Source organism: Anthonomus grandis, chromosome 3 (assembly GCF_022605725.1).
Source record: "Anthonomus grandis grandis chromosome 3, icAntGran1.3, whole genome shotgun sequence".
Lineage (NCBI taxonomy): Eukaryota > Metazoa > Arthropoda > Insecta > Coleoptera > Curculionidae > Anthonomus > Anthonomus grandis.
Genome location: NC_065548.1, coordinates 44,689,333 through 44,711,165, shown reverse-complemented (window position 1 = coordinate 44,711,165; position 21,833 = coordinate 44,689,333). Strand labels below are relative to the sequence as shown.

Below are 21,833 nucleotides of genomic sequence, written 5' to 3'. Positions count from 1 at the left end.
AAATCTACATGGTCTTACAAAAAAAGAGAACATAGAAAATAACACCCCATTTAAGAAAATACTGAATGGCACCAAAAATATGTTAAATAGAAGTTATAAGACGCTTAATTGTTTTGAGTATGTTTCCTCGTTGTTGCAGTGAAAGTAAATTATCACAAAACAACGACAATGGCACCAGACCATACATTAACAAAATCCCAGAATAAATAAATTTAGATATAAAATATTGGTTGTATGCAATGCTTTCTATGGAAATGCATAATTTTACAGTTATCTAAATTGTAAAAATTTATCATAGGTATAAAGTACCAACATGATTGTTAAGAAAAATTTAGTGACATAAAATGATATTAGATTTTTCGCTGTGAAATATTTTTTTGTAATAGATACATACATACATATATAAAAAAAAATTCGTTTAACAAATAGAAGTCCGGACAGATCTATCAAAAAGGATCTGAGGGACTAGGGGGAAAACAAAAACAAAACAAGTGATTAATTTTAGTAAACTTTTAGAGGTTTATTCAGAGATAAATGAAAGGTGAATTTCACAAAAATGTATAGAAACGAAAGATTGAGTAGTTAAGAAGTAATACATGTAGATTGGTGTAACAAAAATGAACAATTGAAAAACCTTAATATAAACACTTGTTGACATTTTATCAAAAATGTTATTTAGCAGTAGCTATGAATTTTAAAAATGTTTTTATGACTTTAGGGTTTGAAACAATTTTACTGTAATTGAAAACATATGAATATTTGTACCTTTTTTTTCCATGTAGGTGTAATTGAGTTTTCTAAGAATGATTATGATAATTGTATGTTTTTCCACTTAGCTAACCTATTAATGTATATAGTTATTACCCAGATTATTACTAATGGTACTTTAAAAATATAAATGTTGCTCTACATTTATAAAAGCGCTTTTTTCTCCAAATTAATTAATTATTGCCATAGACATAGAATACATGGGTATTGATATTGGTATTAATATTTAACAAATAAAGAAAAACAAAAGACAATTTTTTATTTAAAATTATTTCAAATTTTTAGATTCACAGGTCTATCATGCACCTGAGATAGACACTCTAAAGGAATATACATGTATTTGCATTTCTAAAATAGTTAACAATTGCATATTTCATAACCTTACTAGAACTTTTAAAGGCTTCAGAAGCACATTGCAAAATATTAATATTAATGATGTTTGGGAAGGTTCCAGGGCATGAGGCGCTAAGTGAAAACCTAAATATGGAATAACTAATGTATTTTTGACATATCAGTACACACTCATTATTGAGAGAGTTTCCCAAGGAGATAAACCATAGAAGAGGATAGAATAAACTGCAGTAGAATAAAGGATTCACACAATCTCTCTGCTGCAATATGTCAAAAGTGCATCAACACTGGTCTGGTTTGGACATGAAAATGTCTTGTTCTAAATATAATTCTATGCTTTCAGAAAAGGAAATTAAATATAAAATCATTTGTGATTTTTGCGATAATGCTCATTGCTTGGCCTGCGCCAAACTTTCAAGATCTGAAGCACAAGTTACTGAGATGAAGTCTAGAACTGTGCTTTTTGCCTGTGAGTCCTGCCTTCGCAATGTAAAGAAGCAACAAACAGGTTGTGTTTCCAAATTAGTTGAATGGTGCAGAATTTCAACTAAAAAACATATGTGAGACCTTTTGTGAAACCATCTCCAACTCTCTTTCTTCTAAGCTTGATACTCTCAGTCTTCCAATGCAGGATAATGTAAGTCTCATTAATAATCCACATGAAAAAAGGATTTATGAACTCGAAATTAGGAACATACAACTTGAATCTCAGAAATCAAGGTTAGAGAAAAGACTGCAGTAGCTTCTTATATCTGATAGTAAAGCTAAGGAGCCCGTGTCTGTGCAGAATTTTTCACATGCATCACTACAGACTTCTACCCAGGAAACACTCAACAAATACATAAATCTTGCTCAACCTAAAACTAGCATTAAGTTGTTAGCAATGATTCTAACATATGACATGTCAATGTTACGTTAGAATAATTAAATATATAACAATCTCAATAAATGGTGAATCTTAAAAATCGATAGTACCATTCCCTTGCTAAGAGTATGCATAGATGGCATTGGGTACTGGTTATCTAACAATGGTTTTAGGCAACCATATACGCCGCATCTGCGCATGTTTAAGGTCTTTGCTTCTAATGTACTAGATCTATTGTTAAGATAACTATGTATTTTGTTATTTAGATAAGATTTTATTTATTATTAATATTAATTTTGTATTATGTATCATCTGAATTTTATGATCTTATTCTTAAGCATCATGAGTCTTGCAAAGCTCACTTTATTATCCAGAAAATGTTGACTCTTTCATCTTTATTTATACTGGAGACTGTTTGTTTGATGCATAAGAAGTATTCTTTTGGTAACCAATCGGAAAATGTAAATAATACTTGGTCCTCACATAATATAAATTTACCAATCCCTACATCTTTGTTGACCAAAAAATCAATTTTTTACGAAAGTAAAAAAATATTTAATCATCTTCCATGACCTCGTAAGACAGACAGTTTCTTATAAGCTATTTAGGAGACAGATAAGAAACATCTTAGTTATAAAAGACTACTACACTATAGAAGAAAAAAATGTCCCAAGAAGTAGGAACATTTTTAGTTGACTTAGACTTTATTGACTTACTATTGGAGGTTCAGATTTAGTGCAAAAAAAAAAGTTGATTGAAGGTGGTTTTTACAGTATTGCATGATGAATAATTACAATACAGATTTTGACCAATCTGAGTTGAGTTACTACTATTTTATAGGTTTTTATTATGTGATATTTAAATGTTTTATAAATTCTGATATTTTAATTATATTGTTCAATTTATTTTTTATGTGTTCCCATTTGTTTCTTTTATTGTATGTTTGTTTACTCTATTGGAGTCAGCTTTGTTAACAATTTTTTATTTTATGTGAAAATAAAGCATACTTGATTTGATTTTACGATAAGTTATTTTGTAGATTTTGTTATCGTCTGTTTATAGGAACTTACTTGGAATTTTATTAAATTCACCGTTATACTATCGTTAATAATATTATTTGTAATTTTATAAATAACTATATTAAGGTTTTCTCTCTTTAACTTGGCAGAGTGCAGGTTGCCCATGCTTCGGAATATCTCTCTGAACATTTCACTACACGTTTATATTTCAAGTCAGTGGTGCTCATTGCCTGTGACCTTATCGGCCTGCATGTCAATGACGGATTTAAAATATGCTTTAATGTAAAAAAAAATATGCATTGTTGTTAACAAAACCTAAGAAATACAGTTGTAACTAAAATAAAATAAAATAAAGGTGTTACAAAAATTGTTCTATTTAATATATACAACAAAAAATCAAGCTAAAAATAGCCAGTCATAAAAAAACACAAGTAAAACCATCACCAGAGTCAAGGGTCATAAAATATACATTATAAAAATTTTAGTTCCATATAACAATAAAATTATAATGTTATACTAAAAAAATAATACATGAATACATTGAAATAAAGATAATAAAATTAAATTTGAAAGATGTGAATTGCAAAGTTACTTAATAATTTGTATTGAAATACTTCAGAAAAATATTCCGTGACTAAAAAAGCTTTCATAGAGCGTCTAAATTCCAAGCTGTTGTTACTTTGGTGTATGGATAAGGGTAGATGATTGAACATTTTCTTTCCATTATACACCACTGATTTTTTTACTTGTTCAGACCGAGGGATTGGCAATCTGATGTAAGAGGCAGGCCAAGTATTATAACCTATATTCTCTACATTTAGTTCACCCGAGAGTTCACCATTATGTTTTTTAAAAATCAGGCAGACTGTTTCCAAAAAAAAAATACAGCGCAAAGTAAGAAACAAATACCATAACAAAGATGGGATTCATTTAAAGAAAAATATGAAGCTCTAGCCCACAATGCGCACAATGACAAGAAGAGCATAAGAGCCAAAGGAAATTTTATTACATAATGTGCTTATATGATTTTCAAATTTTAACCCAGAATCAATATACAACCCAAGAAATTTGCTCACATTAGCAGACAATACTATATTATTACTTAAACAGACATCATTAATTGCACATATTTGTTTTAGAAATATTAAAGAATAGCTTATAAGCATCACACCATCTTTTTACCTTACATAAATCTGTTCGAATGTTTGTCTCAAGCTGCTCACAATTCTTATTTGTGGTGGTATCATCTGCAAAGATGGTAAAATCCCCATTTATTGAAATATGAGGCAAATCATTAACATAGATTAAGAATAAGAGAGGTCCTAAAACTAATCCTTGAGGGACACCTATGCTAGTCTTTATTTCATTGGATCTTTGACCCTGAAAGTTAATAGTCTGCACTCTTCCCATCAAATATGAGTGGAACCACTCCAAGACCATTTCCCTGAATCTATAAGCCTCCAATTTACACAACAGTATACTGTGGCTGACGCGGTCAAAGGCTTTAGACAAGTCACCGAAAACTCCAAGTCACCGTCCAAGATATAACTTTTCCAAAAAATTGAAAATAGTATCAGTCCTGCTTAGGGATGCCTGAAAGCCAAACTGCTGTACATTTATAAGGTTGTTATACATATTTAAAAATGAAAAGACCCTATTTTTAATAAGTTTTTCCACAATTTTTGACAAAGTTGGTAGAAGAGTTGTTGGTTGAAAGCTTGAAGGATTATTTGCATCTCCCTCTTTGTATAAAGGGATAGCACAAGTTTTTTTTAAACAAGAAGGAAAGGTACCTGTTAAAAATGCCAAAACCTCCAAGGCCGTGTCTGGGAGAGCTAATAGCACTCCTCCCAATACCCAGAAGAATTTTTATTTTTAATTTGTCCAAATAATTTCTGAATTTCTAATGATGAAACCAGAGCAAGAAAGAAAACATCTGAAACAAACAAATGATCCAAGTATTCCCGAAAATCCACATGATCAGTGCAAGCATCATGGCTTGCATCAAGGATTGAAGTGCGAGATGATGAGTTGGTTTTGCCTCTTAATTTGTTGACTATTCTCCAGGACTCCATTGATCTTTTTTTTTTATTTTGATTGCGGGCAGATAGTCAGATCAGATGGAATTACTATATTTTTAATAAGCTTTGATTTCACAACAATCTAGATTCGCCGGACTTATTTAATTATTTTATGATTTTTCAATATCAATATTTGTATTTAATTTCAAATTATTCATTGTCTGGAAGCATCACGCTTAAGTGGGAAGCTTCCGGGCAATCCTTCATTTTTTTTTAATAAAATCTATTTTATTAATTTAAACTGTAAATTTTTGAGTTCTGGTGAACCATAGACTACATTTAGCTTTCTTTCTGATTTGAACAGCCAATCAAGTTGGCTTAAGCCATATTTTGCACCAGCCCATATTTTTGAGCTTCTTTTAAATTAAGAAGGGGTTATCATAGAATTAATAAGAGGCACGGTGAGTACCACAGATAACACTTCAAATTTAATCCTTTCGTTGTTTTTTTAACTTGATTTAACCTTCCTTAAAATTTCTTATGTGTAATGTAAAAACATTTATTGATTCTAAAGCATCAGATAATTTGCATTTTGTTTCAGCTGCTATGTTATGAATGTAACCAAGACTACTATAGAATAAGACACAACACCAAATCACAAGTTTAAAACTATAAATACTATTATTATGGGTTCAGAGGAACGCCCCTTGAGTGGTTTAAATCGTATCTCAGTTACAGAAATCAGCTTGTAAAGGTTGATACGACAAAGTCTTCTTGCAAACCAATAGAATGTGGGGTACCTCAAGGTTCAGTTTTCTTTCTGATCTTTATAAATGACATGGCCAATCTTAACATCAGTGGCAAATTCAAATTCAAATTCAAATTTATTAATCATTTTGGTTATATTATAACAATTTTTAACTTAATTATATTCAATAATAATAGTTAACAGTCATTGTTTTTAACATACACCTAGATGTTGTAACATCTGTTTGTGTATGCTGAGAAATCACAAAATTTTAGTAATAATATAACTAACCATAATCTACAACTAAACAAAAATTCTCCAATAAAATTTCCCTTCCCAAAACTATTTAAAAAAATTAAATTTATCTATATTTGAATAAATAAATTTTCTACAGACCTTACTAAAGTTTTTAATATTATTTATATTTTTTAAGCTGTTTGGTAAGATGTTATAAAATTTCGGGGACAAGTATCCTAAAAATCGTTGCCCTATAGTTTTTTTTATGTTTGGTATTTTTAGGTGTCTGTTTATATTATTTCGGGTTGTGTAGGAATGACTAACATAATTCTTGATTTTTTCTGATTTATGTGTATAAATGCATGTTGACAATATGTAAATTGAGCGTATATTAAAAATTTCTTCAGAATATAATTGTTGTGTAGGAAATCTTTTTTGTTTTTTGTATATAACTTTTAAAATAAAGTTTTGTACTACATTAAGTTGTTTTAAACAATTCTTATATAGACCTCCCCAGACAATCACCCCATACCTTAACAAGGACTCAACCAAGGATTTATAAATTAAAATTAGTAGTTTTTCATTTAAGATATTTCTCAAAATATGAAATCGATAAATAAGTTTACGGATGTTTTGTGTTAATTTTAGAATGTGTTGGTCCCATTTTAAATGTTTATCCACAATGATACCCAGATATTTAGTAAATGAAACTTCCTTGATATCAATTAATTCAAGTTTAATTTGTTGAAAGCTGGGGCGATTAGCAGCTGTTATAGAAAATGCAATATAGTTTGTTTTTTGACTATTGAGACTTAATTTAAAAGAATCCAGCCAGTTCTTGACTGTTGCTAGACCAAGTTCTGCAGTTTTTTTTGTGTCTCCCCAAGAAATTCCGTGAAACACCGCAACCGTGTCATCTGCATATGATATCAGTGACCCGTCATGAATTTTAAGATTGGTAAGAGCATTAATATAAGTTATAAAGAGTATAGGTCCAATAACTGTTCCTTGTGGAATTCCAATTTTTATATAAGATGGTTCACTAATCTCATTATTTATTTTTAAAGACTGTTTTCTGTCCCCCAAGTAACTTTCAAAGACCTTTGACACTGGACCTCTAATACCATAAGATCTTAAAGTATCTAGCAAAAGCTCATGCGGTACAGTGTCAAAGGCCCTTGCTAGGTCCAGAAACACTGCCAAACACTTTCTATCACCATCAAAAGCCTGATTCACTCGCTTTGTTAATTCGCAGACAGCATCGGATGCGCTGAGCCCCCCAATGAAACCAAACTGATTTTGTGTTAATATGTTATTTTTTTGTAAATAGTCAATAAGTCTATCTTTCAAACATTTCTCGAAGAGCTTGGAAAAATGATTGATCACACTTATAGGACGATAGTTACCTATTTCACATTTATCACCTGATTTATATATTGGAGTGATTATTGATACTTTAAATTGAGTAGGTACTGTTACTGTTTTAAATATTAGGTTGATAATGTGAACCAATGGTTCAATAAGGTAAATATGAAATTTTTTTATAAATTTTGAGCTAATAGTATCTATCCCAGGCGCTGAATTGTTTTTTAACGAAAAAATATGTTTAATTATTTCATTCCTATTAGTTGGTTTTACAAACATTGAAGATACACTGTTATGATTAATTTTGAATTGTTTTTTTGGTTTTTTTATTTGGTTTTGCATATTTACTCCTACGTTTATAAAATACTGATTACAAAAGTTTGCCATGTCTTTGTTATTTGAAAATTCTTTGTTATTATTTTTTATTTTTATTATGTCATTTCCTTTAGTAGTAATTTGATTTGTAACCTCATTTATAACCTTATACATTTTGCTCATATTATTCTTAGATTCCTCAATTTTTGTTTTGTAATAGTCATTTTTACATTTATTTATTATTTTACCCAATGAGTTTCTGTATGTTTTATATTGTTGTTCTTTTTCCAAACTATAATTTTTATTCAATTTTCTTTTCATTTTGTCCCTATTTTTTATTGAACATATAATAGCAGCAGTTATCCAAGGTTTTATTTTTTTAATTATTTTTTGTTTTAATATTTTTGTCTCTTCACAGCTTTGTATAATATGTTCGACAACATTATAAAAAATTTTGGTTGCAATTTCGACATCATTAATATTTAAGATAGTGTTTTCCCAATTTTGTTTTATAAGTAAATCTTTTGCCTTCTCATTGTTTAATATTTTTATAGTTTTAATTTTTATATTATTGGAAACATTACCTGCCCGAACCTCGTCTCTAGCAAAATTAAGCAACACAGGATAGTGATCGGTAACGTCAGTTTCCAAAATAAAAGAAAGATGTTTATTTTTGTTTTCCAAAAAATTTTTTTTTTAAGGAAAATGTGGTCAATACAGGTCCTTGATGTTAATGTGACCCGTGTAGGACCAGTTATAAGGGAGTAGAATCCGTAAGACATCAAGAGAGCTAGGTAGTTATTTGTATCAGCTGAATTTTCAGATAGAGTATTTATGTTTATATCTCCCAGAAGTATTTCTGTTTGCTGATTACATTCACGTAATAAATAATTTTCCAGGTCATCGAGAAAAGACGATACTACCGTCGAGGGAGGTCTATATATACACGTTATGCCATATTGTATATCAGTTATAGCTAAAGTTATCCTAATCAAAGTAATTCCCGACCTAATTAGTTTTATATTTTCTACTTTGTTTATGTTTAAATTATTTTTTATATAAACAACCACCCCATCATTCTGGTTACAGTCTCCCCCATTATAATACATTTTAAAGCCCTCTATATTAAATTCATTACCAACCAATTGCCATGTTTCACCCAAAACAATAATGTCGCAGGATATTAAATTATATGTTTGTAGAAAAACTATCATTTGATCAAAGTTTTTTTTTTAAACTTCTTATGTTAAAATGAATGATATTTAAGAGTTTGGAACCTATGTTAATTTTTTTGCTTACATAATCACAGTCCGTACTTTGTTGATCCGCATTATCTAAATCTGTCTTTTTCAAATCTGTCTGCAAAATCTGTCTTTTTGCTGACGCTACTAGCTTTACATGGAGCAATCCGGATGCTAGGGTACTACATGCTACTATTTCTAATGACTTAATTACCATTAAATCGTGGTGCGATTCAAATCTTCTGTGCCTAAATGTCTCAAAAACTAAAGTCTTATCATATAAAACTACTATTCAACCCTTTGTACTTAACAACACCAGTTTGGACGTCGTTGAATCTGTGAAGTTCTTGGGACTTAATGTTGACTACTCCCTAAAATGGGACATGCATATTAATGCCTTATATAAAAAATTAAGTTCAGCATGTTTAGCCTTAAGATGAGTTTTCAGGGAATTAAGTTTTCAAACATCAACAGTTTATTATGCCCTTTTTGAGTCACATCTACGTTACGCCCTTCCATTCTGGGGCATATGCGGTGTGACTCAATTTGAGCGCATCTTTAAAATCCAAAAGAGAGCAGTTCGGTATCTGCTTGGACTTAATAGCAGAGCTCACTGTCAAGAAATCTTTAAAAAATATAAGATACTTACTCTTCCCTCTTTATTCATATTTGAATCTATTTGCTTAGTACGCAAACATAAGTCAGAAATGCCAATAGTCTCTAATTATTCACTTCGCAACGCAGTGCATGATCTTTATCTGCAAACCCCTCGGTCCGAGTTAGTAAAAAAGCTGTATTCTATACAGAGTCAAAAAGATGCATAATCATTTGCCTTTGGAAATTAAATCAATTACTTCTTTTCCTCGATTTCATAATGCTTTGAAGGCATACTTTCTGGAAAAAGCCTTGTACGCAGTGGAGGATTTTTTTCTAGGATTACTTTTTGGGTATCACACACACACTGGCTCTTTTTATATCTTAAAATAGAGAATATATTAGTTTTTTTTTATTAAATAAATTGCACTTTCATTCTGTATTTAATTAATTTACTGTTATTGACTATTGTGTTTATTTTTATTGACATTTTATACATCATGATGTATATTGACCAGGTACATTGTTTTTGTACAGTTTTGCATGTATTTATTTTGTTTGTATATTTATTTTTATTTTTTTATTTTGTCTGTTTTGTTTTTATTAGCTTTGTCTACAAAAATTTTGTAATTTTTTGACAATAAAGCATATGATAAACACTGGACAATTGACTTAAAATCTAGACATTCTCAGAGAATGGCCCTCTGAAGTGAAGAAATGTAATTGTTTTAATTCAACATCATCATCATTAATCACCCTATATTTGTATTTGCCCATTGTTGAACATAGCTTCCCTTGATTACTTTCACATTCTCCTATTTTGCCCCTCCTGGCACCAATTTGTCTGGATCCCTTTAATATCATCGGATCATCTAGTTGGCGTAGTTTCCCTTCTTCTGTATGGGTACTGTATAGACCTCCTCTCTATGATCCTCTTGGTCTATCTGTTATCGCGCATTCTCGCAAAGTGTCGCTAGGATCGCTATTCTTTCTACTGCGTCAATCCCTCTGATTCTTCTACAAAGCTCAGCGTTTGTGATGTGATCTGGGAGGGTCAGTCCCAACATTGACCTTTTCATTGCATGCTCTGCCACTTTGATTTTTTTGATAATGTGAAAGTCTTAGCACTATAAGTTTGGACAAGCAGCACACAGGTTGGAAACCTTTTCCTTCAGACAAATGGGTAAATCTGATTTTAAAATGTGCTTTAAATTCCCAAATGCGGCCCAAGTTAATCCTATGCTTAAGCAGATCAGCAAGTCTGTTTATACAGATTTCATGGCCAAGATACATGTATGAGGTAGTTTCTTTTACTTAAATGCCAGCTATACCGAGTGACACACGAAAAAAGGTCATTAAAAATCATTTTTATACATTTTAGAATAAGGTGTCATAAATGCATTGAAAATCTTAATTTTTTATCAAGTAATCATGGGAAAATAATAATTTACATTTTGTTTTATTACTTAAATCAGTTTTTCAGAAATACAGTCAGCAAACATTTCAAATATTAGTAAACATTAAAATTCTTTCAAAAACTACTGCCAATTTATTTGAATAACAAATAATAATTAAAGTTGACAAGATGTCATTGAAAAATAACTTAAGAATGCGTCAAAATGCAGCCTCCTAATCAAGAAATCAAATCCTTCTATGGTATTTCTATTAATTAAACTCGTTTATTAATTTTTTTAGCTCATAAATGGTAATATTTATTCATTTATTAATTCAAAAAACTTTACAAACACTATATATCGCGTAATAGTAATTACATGTAAACCCTATAACAAGAGAAAAAAAAAGATAAGAAGAAAAAAGTAAAACATGAGTCCTAAACTATGTCCCGATGCTCATGCAACCTCCTAATTTCCTTAATCCTGATATTAAATATATCTACATCTTCAAAGCCATTTCAGACATTGTTACAAATCCTTAACATATTATTGATTGGAGATGTAGTATTAAAATTATTTATATAAAAAAGCTCTTTATTAGTTATTCATAATCTAGTCTTAGGTATCTTAAAAGAAATGTATTCAATTAGATCACAGCTTAAGTATTTAACATTATTTACAATGAAATATATAAAAATGACTGCCCGATTCTGCCTTCCGGTACATAGCATCTGGAAGTCAAACGTTTTTAACATTGCCCTGTATGACACCATATATGGGTATTCTTTGTTCTTTCTGACATACAGAAATCTTAAAAATCTTTTCTGTACCTTCTCAATAATGTCTGAATGTGATGATGCTTCAGGTGACCATATAGTAGAGGCATACTCCATATGTGGCCCAACAAGGGCATTAGAAAGTCTAATGATAGTGCTGCTAAAATTTCTACTGTTTCTTGTTACAAAACCCAAAGAACAGTAAGCCTTATTAACTATTTCACTATATTGACAATTCAATTTCATATTGGTCTGAAAAGTTACTCCCAAATCTCTAATAAAGTTTTTTCTAAGAATTTTGGTACTATCAATATAGTAGTCTTCAAGAAAATAGTTAACTTTACGAGTGAAAGTGACCACAGCACATTTTTGAACATTAAGGGACATATTATTAATCTTGAACCAATCAACCACAGAACATAGGTCATTTTTTAATTTTACAGCATCTTCCTTGACAGCAATAGTTTTAAATAGTTTAAAATCATCAGCATACATCAGACTTACAGATGAGAAGACACAATCAGGCAGGTCATTAATAAAAAGAACAAAAAGCAAGGGACCAAGCTACCCTGGGGAACACCTGAGATTGACATATATTGATCTGATAGACAATTACCAATCTTAACCACTTTATTTCTCCCAGATAAATAAGATTTCATGAAATTACAAGCTTTTTTAGAAAAACCAAAGCCAACCAATTTATTTAAAAGCACACAGTGATCTACCTTGTCAAATGCCTTCTCACAATCGGTATATAGCACATCTAACTGCTCCTTAGACTCAATTGCCTTAGGGATTTGTTCTTAGAGAATACACAGATTTGTCACTGTGGATTTATCATTAACAAAACCATGCTGACACTTGTTGATTTTATGTTTACCATGTTCATGTAAATTATCATAGAGAATATTTTCAAAAATTTTAGATAAACAATTTAAGAGATGAATATAATTTGATATATAATTTTTCTTGTCTTTTTTATGAATTGGTGAGAGCATTGATAACTTCAAAATATCTGGAAAGGATTCCTGTTCAATTGACATGTTGAAAAGATACACTAGGGGTTTTGTTAAAAGCTCAGCACGACCTTTATAGATATAAGAAGGAATTTCATCTGGGCCGGTAGATTTTTTAGGTTTAAGTTTCTTAATAGCATTTATTACATCACTCTCATAATTTTTTTTGAAAACAAAAGTGCCTCATTCTTTATTATTTATGTGATGATCGGAACAGCCAGCTGTGCTATATGCAGACTCAAAATATTGGGCAAAAGCATTTGCAATATCAAGGGGTTTATTGAAATTGATATCATTTAAGGTCATGGCCACTGGTATACCTGCACTCCTAGCTTTAGATTTAAAGAAAGCCCAAAATGCGTTTGGATCAGCAGCTAAATTTTTTCAATTGAAGTTTTGTACAAATTATATTCATATTTTGTTTGATTTTTTATTTCAGCTCTAAGGTGCTGATATTCAACGCATTCTGGGCTCACTTGCTTACTCAACTGACAGTGAAGCTTATTTTGCTTTTTAATTTTATGTTTTAAATCAAGAGAGAACCATATTGGAAATTTCCCTGCAGTGTTGGATTTTATCTTTGTTTTTGGAATTGAAATGTCCAGAAATTGATATATTAGCTTATAAAATGTATTAAACCCCATACAAACATCATAGCATTTAAACACCATAGACCAGTTGCAATCAGAAAGTAATCTATAAAGTGTAAAGAAGTTACCTTTTGCATAGTTATATGTATAAGTCTTCTTATTAATTGTTTTATTTTGTACAATCCTCAGATTAAATTGTAAATTAAGAGCAGGGTGGTAAGCATCTTCAGGTAATAAAGGTCACTTGGTCTCAATACTGTGCATTTTTCTATATTAGTTAGTGAAAGATCTAAAGATCTGTTCATAAAATTAGGAATATTATTTACTTGGCATAGATTATACATATTAATAAATTGCTGCATCAAGACATTTTTATCACAATCTGTATAATTACAATTATTAAAATAAGGCAAATTAACTTCTCCTCCAAAAGGTTAAAATATTTTTCATACATTAAAACAGTGGAATTTGATATAAAATAAACAACAGACAAATAAACAGATATATTTTTAACACTTACTTTAAGTATCAGACAGTCACTATCACAGTCAGCATTTACAATTTCATAAGGCAGTTCCTTCTTGAGTGCAATAAGGACTCCTCCTCCCCTTTGGACAATTCTGTCCTTACAAAGCATTGTATATCTCTCATCTAGGAGCTCTGAGTTAAATATGTTCTCATTTAACCATGTCTCGCCAAATGCAATTACATCATAACATTCCGATAAAGTTGCTGTATATAATGCATTTGTTTTGGTTCTTAATCCGCGTACATTCTGATAGTAGATTGACAACTGCCTTGATGTAGTTAGGATACTTTCAGAGAGTCCTCCTATTGTTCTGGTGGCACCCTCCTCTTGGTGAAAAACCGAGATATGACAGCTCCGTTTGGCCAAACTTCTTTGTTCCAGGCTTTCCGAAAGTCCTCTTGATTGATTAATATGACTTATTTTTTTTCTTATGGGTTATTTATCAACCGATTTAAAAAATTATATCAAAATATGGGGAAAAAGAAACCTCGTTTTAAAAGTGGTTGTTCCCAATAACGTGCTATTTAAAAAAATTAAGTAAATGCCAAAATTAATGGTTTGGTCATTTTAAATAGACGTGTAAAAGAGTTAAATCATAATATGTAACAAAAACTATTTTTCCGTGATTACTTGATTAAAAATTGAAACTGTCAATGCATCCATGGCACCCTATTTTAAAATTAAAAAAAAATGATTTTTTCTATGAGTATAAAACAGAAAGTAGCAAATGCAGTATTCTTATTCTCAGAATATTATTTTTTTATCGAAATACAAAATAATAAACCAAGTCTCCCATTTAAAATAAGAAAGTTAGTCCGATTAAACTGGAAGTGACGGAAAACAACTGAATATGTCAAAAGATGCTCTTATAATAATTCTATTGATATACCAAATTTCATTTATTTATCTTGAGTAGTAAAATAGTTATTAAGTGTTCCCTTTTTCCTGTGTCACCCGGTATATACTGCTTCACCAAGTAAAAGATTAGTTAGAAGTTGGGTTTTTGTCACATTAATTTTTAGTCTGGCCTTAGCATGTTCAGAGCATGGTCAAAGCAATTTGGTATTAGGACTATGTCATCTGCATATCTTAAATGTGTTAGTTCTTCACCGCTTATTTTTAACCAGAGATTTGCCACAATTACAGATTTAAAAATATACTTACTTAAGTACCTATACTTACTTATAAACCTACTTAAGTTCATAAACAGCCTCAGCGAAATAGTACCCCCTTGCCAAACTCTGATGATTTATTTTGAATTTATTTGTTGTCTTCTGCAGTTTTACGTTAGCTGTAGCACTAGTACTAAGGTATGTTGATGGTCTGTTCTACAGTTAAAGAGTCACTTATACAATATAAACATCCGATACTGATTTATAGTATTAAAGGGGTTTTCATAGACCACAAATATCAGGACAAGTGGTTTATTGTATTCAATGGACTTGTTATCAGATTCTTTAGGATGTAACCTGGTCGAAACCCAGTTTGTTTCCTTGACTCCGTAATAAAGGTTTACTTTCGCTTTTAATATATTTGCGATGATTCAAGTGAAAAAGTACACTGATAATTTGTGAGATTGTTTATATCACCTTTTTTAGGTATTAGGGAAATGGTTGCATTATTTTATTGTCGTGGCGTGTGTTTTGCCTTGTGTAAGACTTCTCCAGGAGATTTGTTGCTTTTCATTTCAAAAATTGGCTTGTGCATTTCATAAATTGTGTGTTCTGGGATTTCTTCTGATCCCTTATTTAGATTTTTGGGAGTGGGATCATAGATTCTTGATTTAATTTCTCTTTTATCTGTAGCGTGGAGCTCTTTATAGAATTGCTTTAATACTATATACTAAATACTATTCAGTGACAAAAAAGAAATTCTAAATATAAGTTTTAAATAAAGTTCGAAAAATCTAGTCTTGGAGAATGACCCAACTGCAATCCTACTGAATAGTAATATGGTTATTGAACAATGCAAATTTGACAAACAAGAGATTTTAGGATTCCACTTGTCTAATTCTTGTATCTATTAATAATAAGATTTAATAACACATAAAAACACCACTAAAAAGCTGCACGCACACTGCGATATAAAATAGAATTTACTACTGAGTGAAAATGAAGACTTATGATTTCAAGAGTAAAAATTAAAGGAATAATCAACTGACTATAATTGTAACAAAAACATCACTTAGGTTTACCTGACCAAACTATAAAGAAAGTCTTATAAGAGCTGTTAAAAAATAATATATATAATATACAGATGACAAAAACATTTTTACTTGCAAAACTCAAACAAATTATTTTTTTTTACTAACTTGTTTGGGTTATAACATAAAAAATATGCATAAAATGATAATGTTGATTCTAATTACTCCTACATGATAAGATAGCATCCTTGACTCTTAATTATTTGATAAGTTTCTTAATACTTAATAATGTTGAAATGTACATAAGAAAAAGTTTGGTAATGATTCACACATACAGGATGACAATTTAAAAACTGGAAATGGCCACATATTAGGAATGAAAAACCAAATAAAAAAACGCTGAAAACAGTTTCTATAAAAAAAAGGGCAAACAAAAACAAGCCTACATCTCACCTGTATCTGCAACCCCTTGGACAGGGTGAGATACACCCCTAAAATCTTAAATAAAACGGAGGGTGAGTGATATATCATCTCGAAGGTATTGAAAAACACTTTTCCATAGAAAGTCACATTTCAGAAAATTCTTCTTACCAAGGAAAACAAGAAATAAAAACACTATTTTTAAATTTTCGTTATTATTTAAGTAAATGTCGAAAATATTTCTTTTTTTTTTTTTGAAGACAATAATAAACTCTAGTTTTAAAGTTTTAAATAAATGTTTTTCTGGATATAGCACGACATTTCTGAACTATTCTATGCTGTACTTGCTCTAGTGACTCAGGTTGTGTTTTAAAAATCACAGATTTTAGGTGACCCAACTCAAAGAAGTCAAAAGGTGTTAGGTCGGGGGATCTAGGTGGCCTTTCAATAGAACCTCTTCTTCCAATCCACTGGTTAGGATAATGATCATCCAACCATGGCCTAATGGGAACCAGATTAGAAGGTTTTTATCCTTTATGCAAATTACGCTTTTTTTTAATATCTAGATACATCTAATTTATAGGACGGTTCTTAGCTACATTATGCTATCTGAAGACAGTGAGACAGACTTCACGCCGCTGGGGTCTGTCAGGGCGACTTAATACAATACAAGAGATATTGGCCACAGAAACATAAGAGAATGAGACTTGGAACTAGGATAACTATTCTAATTAGAAATCTAAACTAAATACTCTAAATAAGTCTAACATATCTAAGGAAGGTAATTAGATAATTAAATATTTTTGGATTTTCTAGTTCTAGTGCCAATAAATGCATAATATTAAATGGACTAGCCGCTTGATATTCCACGCGTAAATTAACCACTAGCATCTTGATTTCTTGAGTATATTTTTTACATTAAAAAAAAATGTGATTTAGGTCACCTGTAACATCACAATTTGTGCACAGATCAGTAGGTAATACTTTAGTTTTGTTGAGGTGTGCTGGGTAGCAAGCATGTCCTAATTTCATAAGAATTATAGTTGTTTTAAAACACCGTGGCACGTTTGGTTCGCTATGCCAGTATGCAGAAGGTAGTTTTGGAACTAATTTGCAATAACTTGTTGGAGATTCTTTGTAAATATTTTCCCAAATATCATTCCACTTAACATTTGTATTTTTCCTAATTATTGTGTTTATATCAGTGAGACAAGGAAGATCGGGTATGTAGTCGCCAACGGCAATACTATTTTTGGCTAACAAATCTACCAGCTTTACTAAAAATGTTACTTTTTTTTTTCAAAAAAGGATAAACGACGTATAAGTTTTTTTAATTTCCCATATTATGGGGTTAACTTTATAAGACTAAGCAGACCTCCTTTCAATGCCTTGAAGAACAGACATGAGTCCGATAGTATAACATATTTTTTGTTACTGTCTTAAAAGGCAAGATTAAGTGCCTCTCTAATGGAAATTGCCTCAAGTAAATATGCTACAATTTTTGTCAGATATTGAATGTCTAAGTCAGGGATGTATATTGGTGCTCCATTACCTTCTTCACTCTTTGATGCATCTGTATATATATGTATACTCGTATCATGCTGTGATAATTCTAATTTAAGTATAATTTTATTTAATATGGAGTTATCAGTAAACAAAGGATATTTAACCACACATGTTTCAGCAGCGCTGAAAAAATCAAATTTTGTTAATTCAAAGGGTACAATTAGATCTAACATTGGTTGTATCTCCCAAAAAACTTCACAAAATGGAGGGAAGTTTTTATGTAGCCAATACTTATTTGTTAAATCTTGAATGTTTAATTTGTTTACCTCATATAGAAGATCTGTATTTAAGAATTTGTGTTTAGTAAGGAACTTAGCACTAAGCATGCTTCGGCACAAATAAAGAGGAGGTTCCAATGCTTCAACTAAAAGTGCCCGTATAGGGGTAGAACGCATAGCACCTAAACTAATTCGCAGAGCTTTATATTGTATGATATCTACTTTCTGTAACAAATGTGATCCATAGTCAATAATTGATCTTATGTAACTCTTATAGAAAACTAAGGCTGTTGATACATCACAGCCCCGCCCCACCAAATTTTAGTGACATATCATAGAAAATGTAATCCTCGTTCACATTTAGAAATGATGCTGTTGATTTGACCTCTCCAATTAAGTTTTTTGTCTAAAATTATGCCTAGATATTTTACTGCTTTTACGTAAGGTAATCTACTATCATTTGTTAAGTTAATATAACTTATGTTAGGAGTGTTGTGACATGTAAAGATACATACACTTGATTTTTTAATAGATATTTCAAAACCATTTATGACTGACCAGTTCCTAATAATATTAAACATGTCACACAAACTGTTCAAACATTGGTCATATTTTTTATCAATACTGTATATACAAAAATCATCAGCATACTGTACTAAACTATATTTACATAATAAGGTGTGTAAGTCCCTAGTGTACATGTTAAAGAGAAGAGGGCTTAAAACTGAGCCTTGGGGTAAACCCATATGTACAGATCTAGAGCCAACTATTTCATTCTGAGCATTTCTTATGAAACTTTCTCTTATGCAATATAATAAAATAATAGATTGTGCAATATTTTCTGGTATAAGAAATAATGTTATTAATTTGTGTTTTAGTATAATAATGTCTACAGAGTCATATGCACCCTCTATATCAAAAAACAAGGCAGTTAGATATTCATTTGTTGAGAAACAATTTTGAATATCAGTGGTTATATGTGCTACCTCATCTAGAGAACCAAATCCTTTTTTATATTCATACTTTATTAGGTAAGAATTGTCTATTTTTTAACCAATATTCTAACCAATTTTTAATAAGTCTTTTTAATGTCTTTAAAATACAAGAGAGAAGGGATATTGGCCTATAAGAGCTACCAACATTGGGGTTATTGCCTGGCTTTTGAGTAGGAACAACAATTACCTTTTGAAAATGCTCGATTTCATAGCTATTTAAATAAATATCATTAAGTATGTCTAACATAACTTGTTTTGCATTCTTAGGTAGGTATAAGAGCATTATATATTGAATGTTGTTAATTCCGGGAGCTGTGTTTCGAGTGTTTTTTATCGAACTTTCAAGTTCATTCATGCTAAAAGGTTTGCACAGGAAATAGTTTTTTGGGTACTCAAAATAGGTTTTTTTGCACCTCTCAGCTGACTGTTGAGGAGGTAACTTTGTCAAAAAATTCTTCAAACCATTTATTATCGGTGGATTTTAAATTATGCACATTAGGAGGTGCTCCAACCTGTTGAAATTGTAGTAAGCGTTCTTCTAAAGATAAATTTCCGTGTATGTCCCTCTGATTTTCTAATTCCAGCATTATTAGTGGTTCGTGTGGTTTACACCTCTGTATCATTTCAGCATACATGTTTTCTATGTTTTTTTTTCTGAAATCTAGTGCAACATTGTTTATATTAGTAAAGATTTTAAATTTAAATGTCGCCATTTAAATTTCCTGATGTAAATATTGGGCCGATAATACCACCTCCCAATATACCAGCCCAAACATCGATTTTCTGGGGGTACTAGGTATGCCCCTCTCTAAATACGTGTTAGTTTCTGTGGGACAAGTAATGACAGTTTTGCTTATTAACCTACGAGTACTGTACATACAAGTCAGCTGTATTGTTGAACAACCAATTGTATTGCAAAATTAATAGCTTGTGAATAAAACCATGCCTATAACCTTCAGAGGGTAAAAACTAATAACTGTGCAAATTTGCACGCGATTCTGTATTGTGATTCTTAAGTTTTAGGCGAACATAGCCACAGACACTATATCACATTTACTTTGTTTTATCTATTTTAAATTACTGCCTTATAGTTTATTATCCTTGCTTAGACCAAATAAATCGTTACCGCCTGCAACGCGTGCAGAATACTTGCTGTAGACTTGTATCAGACTCTATATTTCAGTTGAGGTGGTTAAGGTAAGGTAGCGACCTTACCTATTCAGATTCTACTTTTCTTTATTGATTATATGTTAGTCAAAGTCCTGAATCATTTGTTATTAATTGAAAAATTGAGAAATATAGGTTTTTCTGATAGATTGCTAAAATGGTTGCTTAGCTTTCTTAGTGATAGAAAGCAAGTGATTAAACTTGGTAATTTTATATCTAAGGTGATTGAAGTTTGTTCTGGAGTGCCACAAGGCAGACACTGCTCTCCTTTGCTATTTAGTTTGTTTGTTAATGACCTTAGGGATGTCTTGGAGTATTGAGAATTTTTAATGTTTGCTGATGACCTCAAACTTTTCTTGGTTATTATGAATGAACTTGATATCAGCCTCTTACAGAAAGATCTTGATAGCCTTTCTCTGTGGTGCCAAAATAATTTGTTAGATTTGAATATTAATAAATGCTTCCAAATTTCATTTCATAAGAAAAAAAGTAGGATACCATCATTTTACACAATTAACGGCCAGAAACTTCAATTAAAGGATGTTGCTAAGGATTTAGGAATACTGTTTGACACGAAATTAAACTTCTGCAATCATATAGACCAAATAGTAGTAAAAGCTAATAGAATGTTGGGTTTTACGCTTAGAAATTGTAAGGGGTTATTATTGCAAGCTGTCAAATCTGTATATGTGGGATTGGTACGATCCCAGCTTGAGTATGGCTCAATTATCTGGACTCCCCAGTATGTCTATAAGTCATTACTGGAGAGTGTGCAAAACAAATTTTTAAGATATTATAACTACATGTTTAATTTGGATCTTATTGCTAATCATGATTATTCCCAAATATTGAATTATGTTAAAGTTTTGTCTTTGGATAAAAGAAGAACAATGTTTGACATCTGTTTTATCTATAAGTTGTTGAATGGTATTACATCCTGTCCGGATTTACTTTCCCAGGTTAAATTTTCTATTCCTCAGAGAACACTTAGACAAAATAATTTATTTCATATTGGGTTCCATAGAACCAAGTATGGTAAAAACTCTTTTTTGGTGAGATCTCTAGATTTTTTGCATCGGGAGGAGAGGCTAGATGTTTTTAGCAATTCATATGGGTCTTTTAAGGGTAGTTTAATGGAAATTTTGAATACTTAGTATTGTTTAATTAATATTTTTAATTAATATGTTGTTTGATGGGTAAACCAAGTGAGAATTTATGTTTCTAATCTATTAGTTAACACAAAGATATTTTTTTTTTGTTTAGTTACTTTAGAGTCTTTCTTTTTTAGTTAAGTACTTTAACTCTTAATAGTTTAAGCAAGGATTATTAATTATTGACATAACTGTATTTTATAATTTTTTTTTTGTAATGGGGGTTTCCCGTTTAATGAATAAATAAAAAAAAAAAAAAAAAAGTTAATACCAAAAAACCAGGTTCACACTCGAAATATTAGATACAATATCTTGACCATGCCGCAAAATTCCACGGCTCTGTT

At 30.7% G+C, this 21,833-nt stretch overlaps 2 protein-coding genes across 2 annotated transcripts in view; both read right to left on the bottom strand.

Annotated features, from left to right (window-relative positions):
- LOC126734024 (guanine nucleotide-binding protein G(q) subunit alpha) overlaps positions 1–21,833 on the bottom strand; it is an 80,635-nt gene that overhangs the window by 38,778 nt on the left and 20,024 nt on the right. The gene's annotated exons all lie outside the window — the stretch shown is intronic.
- The window catches only part of LOC126734022 (vang-like protein 2), a 111,439-nt gene that overhangs the window by 69,600 nt on the left and 20,006 nt on the right, over positions 1–21,833 (bottom strand). The gene's annotated exons all lie outside the window — the stretch shown is intronic.